This window comes from Nycticebus coucang, chromosome 17, assembly GCF_027406575.1.
Source record: "Nycticebus coucang isolate mNycCou1 chromosome 17, mNycCou1.pri, whole genome shotgun sequence".
Lineage (NCBI taxonomy): Eukaryota > Metazoa > Chordata > Mammalia > Primates > Lorisidae > Nycticebus > Nycticebus coucang.
The window spans coordinates 40,380,845-40,392,859 of NC_069796.1; the positions used below are offsets into that span (position 1 = coordinate 40,380,845).

At 40.1% G+C, this 12,015-nt stretch overlaps 1 protein-coding gene across 2 annotated transcripts in view; it reads right to left on the reverse strand.

Moving 5' to 3' along the window:
• DIAPH1 (diaphanous related formin 1) overlaps positions 1 to 12,015 on the reverse strand; it is a 129,546-nt gene that overhangs the window by 97,638 nt on the left and 19,893 nt on the right. The window lies entirely within an intron of this gene.

Consider the following 12,015-nt stretch of genomic DNA (forward strand, 5'->3'; position numbering starts at 1 on the left):
AACTTAAGGAATGTGCTTGACTTCATTAGCAAACAAGGAAATACACATTAAAACCACAGTGAAATATCATTTCGTATTCTTAAGGCTGGCAAAAACTTTCATTTCTGTCTTGCAGAGCAACAGGCGCTCTCACACACTGTTGGTGGTGTAAAACTGCTAGTCTGGAAAACAGTATGGCACCATCTGGTAAAATTAAATATGCATATGCCCTACAACCAACCTGTAATTTCTATGTATCCACACTGCTGAAACATGCACATATACAGCAGAATATGTGTAACCAGAGTATTTGTACTAACATTCTAACATCTAAAACAGAATAATCCAAATAGCCATCAAGACTGGAAAAGACAAATAAACTGGTATATTGGTAAAATGGAAAACAATTATGGAAAGAAAGTGAATGTGAATGAACTTACAGCTATTCATAAACTTAATACCGAATTACCATTTCATCTAAATCATTCAGTTAAAACAACATGTAAAATTCAACCTTATGATTTGAGATGTAAAATTATAAAGGCAATCATTACACAAATGTCAAAACAGTGGTTACCAGGGGTGGGTGGGAGAGCTGTGAGCACTGTGACTAGTAAAGGGATCCAGTAGCTTCTTGGGTGCTTACCATATTCTATTTCTTGCCGTGGGTGGCAATTACATAGGTGACTCAGTTCATAATTATTCAGTATGTTTTATGTTCTCTTCTGGATACATATTATATACATTTCACCAAAAAGAAGTATGAATCAGTAGGTCTAGGAAAGCAAGAATTTTTCTTTGTCCAAGTTAATTTTAAACTATCTTTCCTTTTTGTTAATGTCCTTGGAAGAGTATGGTAAATGTCTCTTGAGTAACCTTCCTCGACTAGTAAAAATCTAGTTCTGTTCCTACCCCAAAGCTATTTTTCCTAACCTTCCTAAAAAAAAATCTCAGCTGTTATATTCATGTTTACTACATCATACAATTCCAGTGCAAAGTGTGAATCTAAACTCTGTGCTCCAGGGGAGGTCAAGCTTCTACTGGCTAAGTGCTAATGTTTCACCCAAAAGCTTAAGAATCTTGCTTAGTGTTCATGGAATTTACAGTGTCTTTGTATGTGCTACTGAGGTGCAAAGGCAGAAGCACAGCTCCTTTTGTCACACACTTGGCACACAGAGGTGAAATAACACAAAAGGATGCAGTTGGGACAGCCACAGCCAAGGTTAAACTTACTTGCTTCCAGACTAATTGCTTCTAAAACTTTGTCCTCCAAACTCGAAGTGTTCCCTCAGAGCTAAGCAACAACCAAACACTGCGAGGATGGATGCAATGAAGAGAACAGAACTTGGGTCTAAAGCAGTGTTTTTCAATCTTCTTTCTCTCACAGCACACTTGAACCTATAGATAAACTTCCGTGACATACTTAAATTACATTGATCAAGAAAAACAGTAAAGGCTTGGTACCTGTACTTCAGCGGCTAGGGCACCAGCCACATACACTGAAGCTGGCAGGTTCAAACCCAGCCCAGGCCTGCCAAACAACAATGACAATTACGAAAAAAAAAAGCTGGGAGTTGTGACGGGCGCTACTTGGGGGCTGAGGCAAGAGAATCGCTTAAGCCCAAGAGTTTGAGTTTGCTGTGAGCTATGAGGGCATAGCACTCTACTGAGGGTGACATAGTGAGACTCTGTCTCAAAAAAAAAAAAAAAAAAGAAAGAAAAAGTAAAACATAGAATAAATATACTTAATGTGCTTTGAACTTTTCAAAAATAATTTAACCAATCTTTAAAAATTTTCACAACATACCTAAGATCCTTTCATCGCACACCAGTATGAAAATCACTGGTCTAAGGAATTAGTGGCAGCTGAATTGTTCACAGCTGCAACTTAAAACAAGAAAACTAGTAAACTGTTCTGCTTACAATTTTGAGTCATCTCTCTTTAGTCCATCTCTTTTGTCACTACCTAAGTTCATGCCACTGATGTCTCCTGCTTAATTTACCGCAAAGCCTAACTGGTCTCCCTGGCCCATATCGCATCCATTCTCTAGGCTATATCCAAAAGTAATCTTTCAGAAATATCAAGCTGTCCATGTTATTTCCCCCACTTAAAACCCGGTGGTTCACACCTGTAATCCTAACACTCTGGGAAATGGAGGCAGGTGGATTGCCTGTGCTCATGAGTTAGAGACCAGCCTAAGCTAGAGCGAGACCCTGTCTCCAAAAGTAGCTGGGCGTTATGGTGGGCGCCCTCCCAACTGCTCAGAAGGTTGAGACCAAAGGGATCACTTGAGCCCAAGAGTTTGAGGTTGCTGTGAGCTATGATGCCGTGCACTCTATTGAGGGTGACAAAGTGATACTCTCTCTCAAAAAATAAAAAACACCTCAATAGCTCCCCACTGTCCTTACACTAAATTCCAAATCCCTTAGCATGGCATATGACTCCCTTGGCTTTTCCTCTAGCCTTATCTCTCAACAAACCCTCCATCTCAACTTCTACTTTTTGGCAAAGTTCATACTGAACTTGCAGGTCTACAAACAGATGATACTGTCTCCACACCCTACACTTTCCCTAGGCTGCTGCCTCCCTCAGCCTGGATCATGAAAAATTTTAAAGATTAATTATTTTCAAAAGAAGTTCAAAGCACAGTAAGCATATTCAACTTCCGTGGCACACTTAAATTATGTTGAAGTTCAAGTGTGCCGTGAGATAAAAAAAGTTGAAAACACTGGCCTAGATTATACTCTCAAGGTTAACTCCAACTGGCCCTGCAGGATACCTCCTTGAATTGGACAGGCACCTTTCCTGTTTTCACAGTAATGGCACTTGTTTGTCTCACAGCACTAATAGTGGATTACAACTGTCTTTTCATTGTCTGCCTCCTCTATCCCTATCCAGAATAACTTGCTCATGAGTAAAGCCTCAGATTTAGCCATTATGTCTCCTATGAACAATTACTATACAACCTGAGACTGCTTCCCTAAAATACCAATCCCTTGAAGAAGCCCTCAAAATCTATTCCATGTCTTCATTATATCAATGAAGAAACTGAAGCTCAGACAGGTGGAGTAAATCACCGAGGTCACCTGATTAGGGGCTGAGTTGGGTATGGAAGTCGGATTTCCAGATTCCAAAGCCCTAAAATCTTTTTCTCTCAAATTCTCTGTCTTTTTCCTATTTAATGCCCACTAAACTCTTGCCTTTAGCTAGAAAAGTAAACACACATCTTTATAAGAAAGAAGAAATCAGCTTCCCTTGCTTTCCTGGGGCATCCTTAGAACTGGATTTGATCCTTTATAAAAAACTATCCATGTTTTAGTGCTCAATTTTGGGTAAGGACAGCTAAAGTGACCATGTAGGATAAAAGCAGCATTTCCTCAACTAATCCAACAGAGGGCAGCAACAACCAATAAAGTGAATCCAGCATATTACAGACAAAATCATCTGAGAACCCAATAGAACACCTAAACAGCAAGCTCAATTATTGAAATGGAAACTTGCTGCTACAGTATATTGAAAGTGAATTGTTTACTTAATACTACATGTGTTTTTCTTATGGATCCTATGTATACTGTGTTTGTAAACAGTTTGTTCAACTGTCATTTTTTCATTGTGTCATTAGTAGTTTTGTGGATTCTCTGAAATGAAGAACTTGTTCCTAGATCATAAGAAGAAAAAAGAACTAAAAATAGTGGAGTCCAGGAAGATAAATGCTACTACTGAAGCTGTACTTATGCCTTATGACTCAGACGTCCAAGATTTTTTATAAATTCTCCAATCATCCTACCTACCTCTCAACGTTTCTACTCTTAACCATTCTCCACGTTCAATCAGTTCTCTTCTGCCTTTAATCCACTCTTTTACTGTCCTAGCTTGGTTGTGCTAAACACCTCACTTCCCTCCTACTGAGTCCTCCACTAAACATTACCATTAAAACCACTAATGACAAATACAGATACTGATGGAAGCAAAAATATGGAATGAAATTTTTTTAAATCGCAAAATATGGCTTATAAATACAAAATAATAGCAACTTTGAGGTTAAAGACAGCAGAACAAACCAAAGCATCTAATTTTTCCCCTTCTTGAAATCTCACTAAATCTAAAGAAAGGGATTTTTAGAAAGAAAGGAATAATGACGGGAAAGAGTCTACAAAATTGGAAAGAACAAGAAAAAAGCAATTACAACCAAATTGTGAAACTAGGGGATCTTTGTAGGGGATACAAAGACTAGAGATACTTAACCCAACAGACTTAAGAAAGGGGAGAGTCTTACACCAATGGAAAGGACAATAACCAACCCAAGTTACACCTAAGGATCCTCAAAAGGCTCAGGAATTAGATACCTCTAGAAATGGGGTTAGAAAGTGGAAGAGGCTAAACATAAGATTGGTTGAAAGCTCTCTGAGAAGCAGTTAAAGATAAAATGGCTTGGCGCCTGTAGCTCAGCAGCTAGGGCGCCGTGCCGTCCACATACACTAGGGTTGGAGGGTTCAAACCCGACCCAGGCCTGCTAAACAAGAATGACAACTACAACAACAACAAAATAGCCGGGTGTTGTGGCAGACGCCTGTAGTCCCACTTTATGTGGTTTATGAGAATCGCTTAAGCCCAAGAGTTTGAGGTTGCTCTGAGCTGTGACGCCACAGCACTCTACACAAGGTGACATAGTGAGACTCTGTCTCAAAAAAAAAAAAAAAAAAAAAAAAGCAGTTAGCTCTCTAGATCCTACCCCACCCCTTTCTCTATGCCCTCCTATCTTTCAGCAGAAGTCTGGAAGTTTATTTTCAGAAGACCTCTGAAATGGATGAAGCTAGGCACAGTTGAGGGCAGGGATCCTATACCAAAAAATAAAGTGACATGTATAATATATGTATAATATATACTAAGACACCCAGCACTTTGTCCCATCTAAGCTCGCAGAATCCCAGCAGCCTGGCCTTTACCCTTGAGACCTAAGGCTGGAACAGTCTCCTCTGGGGAATTGAAAAGCAACCCAAAGCTAGTGACATAATCCAAGCAGATCACCCCAGAACTCCACTGTCCAATATGGTAGCCACTTGGCACATGTAGCTATTTAGCATTATTAATGTGACTAGTGGCTGGTACAAATGAGAAAAGAATTTTTTTTAATTCCAACAATATTTGTTTATTTATTTATTTATAGACAGAGTCTCATTATGTTGTCCTCAGTAGAATGCTATAGTGTCACAGCTCACAGTAACCTCAAACTCTTGGGCTTAAGAGATTCTCTTGCCTCAGCCTCCGAAATAGCTGGGACTACAGGCACCTGCCACAACACTGGGCTATTTTGTTGTTGTTGTTGCCACTGTTGTTTAGCAGGCCTTGGCCGGGTCCGAACGCACCAGCCCCGGTGCACGTGGCTGGCACCCTACCCACTAAGCTAAGGGAGTCGAGCCTAAATAAATTATCTTAAAATTAATTTTACATTTTACTAGAAAATGTAAAACTATATACATGATTCACATTGTGTTTCTATTACATGGTACTGTCCTACAGCAAAGTTCACATCTAAGAAACCATGCATCCTGAGTTTCTAATCTGCTGTTTAGTCCCTCATTCTTTTTTTTTTTTTTTTGTAGAGACAGAGTCTCACTTTATGGCCCTCGGTAGAGTGCCGTGGCATCACACAGCTCACAGCAACCTCCAACTCCTGGGCTGAAGCGATTCTCTTGCCTCAGCCTCCCGAGTAGCTGGGACTACAGGCGCCCGCCACAACACCCAGCTATTTTTTGGCTTGCAGTTCAGCCGGGGCCGGGTTTGAACCCGCCACCCTCGGTATATGGGGCCGGCGCCTTACTGACTGAGCCACAGGCACCGCCCTAGTCCCTCATTCTTAAACATGAATAGTCAGCCCAGTATTATCAAAGATCTGAGAAAAGCTTCCAAGGAGAGGGAAACAACCTGTTATATAAAGACTATGCTAGAAGAAGAAAAATTCTTTAAAAAATCATTAGTCTTGGCTGTGCACAGTGGCTCACGCCTGTAATCCTAGCACTCTGGGAAGCCAAGGCAGATGTATTGTCCTGAGCTCAGGAGTTCAAGATCCGCCTAAGCCAGAGCGAGACCTCATTTCTAAAAAAAAAAAAAAAGAAGCCAGGCGTTGTGGCGGGTGCCTATAGTTGCAGCTACTGAGACTGAGGCAAAAGAATCTCTTAAGCCCAAGAATTTGAGGTTGCTATGAGTTGTGATGCCACACACTCTACCAAGTGCCTCAAAGTGAAACTCTGTCTCAAAAAAAATAATTAAATAAATAAATAAGAAAATTAAAAGAAAAACTCATTAGTGTTCACAAGGAAGAAACATTCAGAGGAAAAAGAACCACCAGAAGTTAAAAATATGAGAATAGAAATTAAGATGCAATAAAAGGACTGGATGATCGGAAATGAGGAAATCCCCCCAAAAGTACAGCAAAAAGAAAGAGATGGAAAAATAAGAGAAAAGATAAGAAAATTAGAAGACCAGTTTGAGAGGGGTCCAATATTCAAGTAATAGTAGAAAACATAAAACAGAGGAGCAAGTTAACAAGAAAATAAAGAAAAATTCCCATTACTGAAAAATAAGTCTTTAGCACAAAGGACAAAAACAGATTACACAAAGGCCTAGCATGGTTAAATTCCAAAGCCCTGGAAATACAAAGTCCTACAAAGTTCTGCAGAAGGGATACAAACAGTTCACATATAAAGAAAATTAAAGCAGCTTTGGATTGCTTAATAATACCAATAGCTGGTGATAATGGAACAAGGCCTTTAAAAATATGAAGAAAAAAATTTTCAATCTACAGTTCTAAACCCAACCAAAACTATCAAACAAATGTGAGTTTAGAAGAGACATTTTCAGACATTTGAGCTTTAAAGAAAGTGACCCAGGCCAGGCACAACGGCTGACTCCCATAATCCTGGGAGGTTGAAGTGTGAGGTTGAGCTCAGGAGTTTGAAACCAGCCTGAGCAAGAGCAAGACCCCATCTCTATAGGAAAAAAATTCCCTGGTGGGGAGGTGGGGATGCACCTGTAGCCCCCACTACCTGGGAGGCTGAGGCAGGAGGATCCCTTAAACCCGGGGGTTTGAGGTTGCTATGAGCTAGGCTGAAACCACCACAGCACTCTAGCCTGGGCAACAGAGTGAGACTCTGTCTTAAAAAAAAAAAAAAAAAAAACAAGATCCCCGTGTACTCCAGAAAGCTATTGTAGGATATGCTCCACCAAAATGAGTGAAGAAAGCAGAAGACTTGAAATTACAGGAAACAGGGGAACTACCACATGAGAAAGAGAAGGAAATCCCCAGGATAAAGATTCCAGAGTGACAGCATATGCCCGGCACAAAGAACAGCCAACTCCAAGGGAGCAAAGAGACTTGAGCCAGACCCCTGAACACCAACATCACCATCATCTTGCTTTTGTTCTGGCTTTTTAAACTGACAATACCTGTGTAGGCCTGACCCAGATTCTTGGCTTATCTAGACCATATGTTAATAATTACTTTATTTATTTGCTCTACTACCTGAACTGTCAAGGATACTCATTCAACCCCATACAATTTTTCTGCTTTGACTTATTTAAGAGACTGCAGCTTGGCTCGGTGCCCATAGCTTAGTGAGTAGGGCGCTGGCCACATACACTGAGACTGGCGGGTTCCAGCACGGGCCGGGCCTGCTAAACAATGACATCTGCAAACAAAAAATAGCCAGGCGGGTGCTTGTAGTCCCAGCTACTCAGGGTCTAAGGCAAGAGAATTGCTTAAGCCCAAGAGTTTGAGGTTGCTATGAGCTGTGACACCACTGTACTCTACGGAGAGTGACATAGTGAGACTCTGTCTCAAAAAAAAAAAAAAAAAGACTGCAGTTTGGACATGGTAAGCTTAGAAGCAGAAAACACAAAGCCGTGTACTCCCTCAACCATTTGCCTATTGCATATCTAGGATCTGGCCCTCACTGCCACCTTGCCAGATGCTCAGGTGTAGTGAGCTACATGTGTCCCAGGCCTCACTCATGGCCTGGCCCAATGACGTCTTTAGACCCTAGAAGATCTTATAAATACTGAGAATATGAAGTCGGGTTATAATTCTGAGATAGTGTTCACTTCTTCTCTTCATGAATGCCTACACCCAACAGTGCCAAAACTGCCTTTTGCACAGTCTAAATTTTTGCTTGTTACTCAATTTTTATAATAATCTTCCATTTACATGCAAATAACGAAAGCATAAAAATATTTTTAAAAAGTAAAAAATCATGGCCAGAGCCGGGCATGGTGGCTCATGCCTGTAGTCCCAGCACTGTGGGAGGCCGAGGCGGGTGGATTGCCTGAGCTCAGAGGTTCGAGACCTGTATGTAACAGCAGTGAGCCAGAGTAAGACCCCGTCTCTACTAACATCAAGAACATCGCCAGAGGAAGACAAAAAAGAGTACTTCAAACGAAGAAGAATGAACAAGGAAGTTGAAATTAAAAATTAAAAAAAAATTAAAAAAAAAAAATCATGGCCAGACATGGTGGCTCACGCCTATAATCCTAGCACTCTGGGAGGCCAAGGCAGGTGGATTGCTTGAGCTCAGGAGTTCCAAACAGCCTGAGCAAGAGCAAGACCCCCGTCTCTAGTAAAAATAGACCAAAAAAAAGAAAAAAAATTAGCCAGATGTTGTGGCAGGCACCTATAGTTCCAGCTACTCAGGAGACTGAGGCAAGAGGATCGCTTGAGCTTAAGAGTTGGAGATTGCTGTGAGCTAGGATGCCATTGCACTCTACCAAGGGTGACAAAGTGACACTGTCTCAAAAAAAAAAAAAAAAGCCTGAGCAAAAGTGAGACCCTATCTCTACTAAAAATAGAAAAACTGAGGCAAGAGGATTGCTTGAGCCCAAGAGTTGAAGGTTGCTGTGAACTATGACACCAAGGCACTCTACCCAGGGTGACAGCCTGAGACTCTGTCTCAAGGAAAAAAAAAGGAAAAAATCATTTATTCTCAATGAATTTTTTTTTTAGACAGAGTCTATGTCGCCACTGGTAGAGTACCATGGCGTCATAGCTCACAGCAATCTCAAACTCTTGGGCTTTAGCAATTCTCTTGCTCTGCCTTCCAAGTAGCTGGGACTACAGATACCCACAAAAAATGCCCGGCTATTTTTTTGTTGCAGTTGTCACTGTTGTTTAGCAGGCCCAGGACAGGTTCAAACCTGCCTGCCTCAGTGTTATGTGGCCAGTGCCCTAACCACTGAGCTACAGGCACCGAGCCAATTCTCAATGAATTTTTACCAGTAGAATCAGATGAGCAAATAAATGTCTGAAGGTCATTAGCTGGTATAGGAAAAGAGCTTAACAGAACTGCATTTATTAAAAAGAGCATCATTTTTTCCAAAAGATTCTCAGTTTTATCAAATCTTACTTAAATCAACATAAATTGCTCAAAGGCACTTCATCAAAAGTAACAGCATCAAACATCAAATATAATTTGAGTGGGTATTGCTCTGCACTAAGACCCATCTATCAACATAAAAATGAAAAGCTGTCCCATCACTCCCTTTCCACAGAGTAATTCAAGTTCTGATTCAGTTACCACATCCTAATGCAATATGTGGTAAGATAAATCTTTTGGTTGTCATCCACAGGAAATAAGAAACTTCCCAGACACTTCATAGTTTGTAAGAAACAAAACAAAACAAAACACACATACACACAAAAAAATGTCAAAGGACCCCAAACTAATTTAAACTACATTATTTAATGAGTTTAAAACATATCCTGACTGATTGTTATCATAATAAATATAAATGAACTTTAAAGTTTCCTTTGCATAACTAGATTGTTTTGGTGGTGGTTGTCATACATATTTATACATCAGCTTTGAAAAGTGGGTCAATGGGACTAAACTTGGCAGTCTTCTAGACAGAGGTTCCCTGTTTGTCTAGTACACATAACAAAATCAACCTATTTTTATAACAGGATACAAGAAAATTCATCCAAGGGACTGATTCACCTCTGCTTGATTCCCTGAATCAAGCTTTTCACTCTAATCAGAAAAGGACACAGAATATTCTAACAATTAAGGATGGTCTCTTGGCACAAGATGCTCATTTAGCCAAGCAAAAGGTAATTAGATAGAGTTCTTAGTAGCAGAGGTTAGCAGGGATCTAATAAGAGAATGTGACTAAATGTTAGTTTGAACACAGGACATTACACAGCAAAATGTGTTTCCAATTCCTACCATTGTGCTTCACGAATACATTTAATCATGAACAGTAACTGTATGAACCACATGGATAGCACATGAGAAATATATCCCCACAACTACAAGCCAATATCTCATTACTTTATAAAGATTTTGTTCAGGCTAACTCATACCAGACAACTACAATTATGTATGAGCTCTTGGCTAAGTGGACTACCATCAGAATAGCACAGCTAAATGCCACTTGGCCCCTACACCCATGATGCCTGGGTGATAAATCTGGGACGCCCATGATGCCTGAGGACTGCAGGTTTTCTTATAATACCTATAATCATAATTTAATTCACTAATTGCCTCAGCACACTCAACTCCCGCCTCTCTTTTCTAACATCCACTCTTGCTCCTGGGCTAATTCAGTGTGAGGGACATGTTTAGTGTGGTAGGTAGAATTCTAAGATGTCCCCCAAGATTCCTAGCCTGAGGTACACATACAACCTACCAGGACTGTGAACAGATAGGATCTTACTTCTTATAAGTCAGTATAACTGACTTGAGCCCTTTAAATTTAGAGGTCAGAAACAAAAGGATTCAGTGTTCTATTTCTGGCTTGAAGGTGGAGGAGGCCAAAAGACAGGAACCTCAGTGCTACTACTGCAGGGAACTGAACTCTCCCAACAACCTGAATCAGCTTGGAAGCAGATGTTCTCCCAGAGGCTTCAGGTGAGAGCTCTGTCCAGGTGACATCTTGACTTCAGCCCTATAATATTTTGAGAAGCCAACTACACTATTCCAAGCTGGACTTCAGAATGACAGAACTGTAAGCTGATAAACGTGTTTTGTTTTAAACTGTTAAGTTTATGGTAATTTGTTACAAACAATAGGAAACTAATATATTAAGCAAATTGCTAAAATCTAGACTTTACCTAGAACTTTGGCTATAGGAAAAAGGCCATGAGTCCTGATTTTTATTTTGGTATACTAAAAAACTATAATACAAGTATGATTTTGAATACACACTTTATTTCTTTATGCTTCAGTTTCCCCATTTGTTAAAAACAAAACCACCACCCACACATATACCTCTTAAGACCACTGAGATCACAAATAAAATGGAGTGGTGAGAGATCCCTGTGTAAAAGCAATTGTGCTGTTATGACTACTAAAGACTCCTTATAAAATACACACCTGAAGACTAGACTAGTTGACAGTCCTCCCACAGCATAAAGAAAATCCTATTCCTGTTGCTGTGAGCTTTCCCCAAGAAAAATACTGGGGAAAATATTCAATTATGGGACAGCATGTCACCTAGGAGGGGCTCTTCCACATCCTTTGAAAAGCAATTTGCTCTCAATAACAATGACAGCTACCTATGGGTAAAATGTGAAGTGTCAATGAAGTCAACAATAATTTCCCCTCAAATCCTAATCTACCTACTCAGGAAGGACAGGTAAGGTATCTCTATCATTCAGAACGATGCAGAAGAAAAATTACAGTCCAGCTCTGACTCACTTCTTTATTCTGTCACAGGACTGACATTTAATTCCTTAGGTTAGTATGGCAACAGAGGGTTATAACATGGTCTTGAATTCAATTACCACTGATTCCTAATCTAGCTTTGCCGCAAAATTCACTATCTTTCTACCTTTCCAATAAAGAATAATAAAGGCAGGTAAGCTTTTTTTAATCTACTATACTTTCAGTCTTCCTATCTTTAGGACTACATGGTCTCACAGAACTAGTGTGAAGAATAAATTATAAAGCAGACATAAAGCACTTTGCAAAACAAAGTTAAAATAATATATGATGATGCAACCACTGAAACTGGCTAGTCTCCCTTCTTCAATTCCCACTTCTTAC